The sequence below is a fragment of the Drosophila montana genome, unplaced genomic scaffold (assembly GCF_035044405.1).
Source record: "Drosophila montana isolate Dmon_TW-CO22-7 unplaced genomic scaffold, ASM3504440v1 contig_1407_1, whole genome shotgun sequence".
NCBI classification, from domain to species: Eukaryota; Metazoa; Arthropoda; class Insecta; order Diptera; family Drosophilidae; genus Drosophila; species Drosophila montana.
In genome coordinates this window covers 26,812-29,492 of record NW_026996359.1, presented here as the reverse complement: position 1 = coordinate 29,492, position 2,681 = coordinate 26,812, and positions in this window count along the sequence as shown.

Sequence of the window (2,681 nt, the reverse complement as noted above, 5' to 3'; positions counted from 1 at the left end):
CAAACAACACACACACACACAACAAACAACACACACACACACACACACACAAGCGACGTACTTACACACAGACACAGCAGCAGCAGCAACAAATTTAGCAAAATTTTCCTAGTTAACAATTTATAAAAACAACAACAACAAAATGAAGGCACAAATAATTTGTTGTGTGTGGCGCGCACAACAAAAAGTCCAGCTAAAAAAAAAATATAAACAAAAATAATAATAATAATAATAAATTTTTATATTTGCTCTATTTTTTGTATTATAACATAAATGAATACATATTAACTATGATTTAGTGCACAAGTTATTTAGACGCTGGCTCAGGTTTTGCGTGCCACAAAAATAAAAATTAAATATATAAAATATTAAATAAAATAAAACTTAATTAAATTTATTGTTTATGTGCTGCCCAGAAAAACAAACACAAAACAAAAGTAAATTCAACTGTGTGCTAAACGAAAGAAAAAACAAACACAATTTGTGCTTAAAAACTGACAGACACACACACACACACACAGGTACACACACACACACACACACTGACACACACACTTACACACTGAGCGTAGTTTTATAGCCATATAAATACTATATATTAATTATACAAGTATATATATATATATATGTAAAAGTATGCCTTATGATTTCAATGTCGAAAAAATTGTTTATAAAAGAAAAAACTTTTATTGTTTGCTGCGCTTTTTTTTCTTCGTTTTTTTCTTTCTTTTTTCACTGTTGCCCGCAAAAATTTCCCGTTTTTTATCGAGTGCATTATTAAGAATCGGAAAGTAGAAGAAAACACAAAACAAAACAAAAATATAAAAAAAACATGTTATGAACTTTGTTTTAAGTACTTATTGTTTAATTCTAATTTAAATAATTAGCCACGCCTTGAATGAAAGTGAACTACACACACACACACACACACACACACACGACACACACGCAAAGTTTATCAATCTATATCGTTACTTATGTATATTATTATGACTATCTAAGCTTAAAACACAAGTTGGCAATAAATTTTGTTTATAACAATAACACACAACAACAACAACAAGCACACACACACACGGCTAAAAACTAGATTAAAGCAAACTTTTCTTAATTGCAGTTGTTTTTCTTTACTTTGGTTTTTATTATTTCTTTTTCGTTTTTTCTCGATTGTAATTTGTAGAGCACACTGCGAGCGCCTATATCTAATTAGTCTGTACACACATACATTTACATTTACACACACACACAACACACACACACACACAGAAAAGTATTTGTTTTCTTTGCGCACTTTTTGTTTCTATTTCAGTTTTCCTTTTCAGTTTGCCTTTTTACATTGTTTTTGATTTTATTATAATTTCGTGTATAGATTTCTATATATGTTTACCGCTATGTTTACAACCGATTTTTGCCGTCTTTTATTATTAGAATTACATTTAAATTTATATGAAATACTTTTGTGCTATTTTGTTCGCTTATGATTTTGTGCGTTTTGAGATTTTGATTTCTACAAAAAGAATAAAAAAACAACAACAACAAATGTAAATTAAACAAAAAAAAAACAATTGAAATACACGCATTTTTAATGTCTTCTCTGTCTGTATAATTTGAAAACCGATATTGATTTGGCTTTATATCTTATAGAGATCGATCTGCCCAGACACACACACACACACACACACACTTGTATAAAAAACATGTAGATGTATATATATATATATATATGTATGTATGTATATATATGTGCGCAACAGTATTAACTCGCAAGTACAGAATTTGAGCCCAAACCAAATTCGGGCTCGTTTTTTTGGCAACCATCTCGATGTGTCCATGTGCTAAAGCGCTTCCTTTTATTGATTTGTTGTGCTTTATTTTTTATTTTTTTCAGTTGAGCTTTTCATAGACGTAATCGTCGTATTCGTAGTGCCAAGAAAGCATTTGTGTTAGCTAATTATCATGAAAAGCTAATCAAATTGTATTTCATTCTTTTCTTATTTTTCCCCCAAACCAAAACGTCTAAAACTAACAATTGTCGCAAAATTGTATGCCGTATGCCGTAGTTGATAAAATTCGCAATAAGTAAATAATTAATGCATAAGTTAAATAGGTAAATGCAACAGCCTGCAGCTTGATTGATTGATTGATTGATTGATTGATTGAATCGATTGTTGTCGCTATCGCTCGCTATTCAAAAAGAAATTACAGTTGCAAAAATCAATTCAATTCCACCTATCAAAATGAAAACCCAGCGTTCGTGCAGCAAAGCAACCGAAAACAACAACAACTATAACAATAATAATATTAACAACAAGTAGCCTAATATTTGTACCAGCAACAACAACAACAACAACAACAACAACTACAACAAAAATGCAACCAAAAAAGAAAAAAAGTATAGAAAATTATGAAATTTTTCGTTTAATGTACTTTTGAATTTATGATTTTTTGTTTGTCTCAAAACGTAAATTTTCCTGTCATGTATTTTATGAGATTTAACTAATTGATTGATTGATTGATTGATTGATTGCCGAACCCCATGCATTTAGTTTTTTTTTGGTTGAACTTTGAATTTGACTCAAATCTCTTGACTCATGCGATTTTGCAATTTGTTTCTATTGCAGGAAAAAGAAAAGGAGAAATTATGATTAAAAATTCCTAAAAAAAAATGCAAATAAAATAAA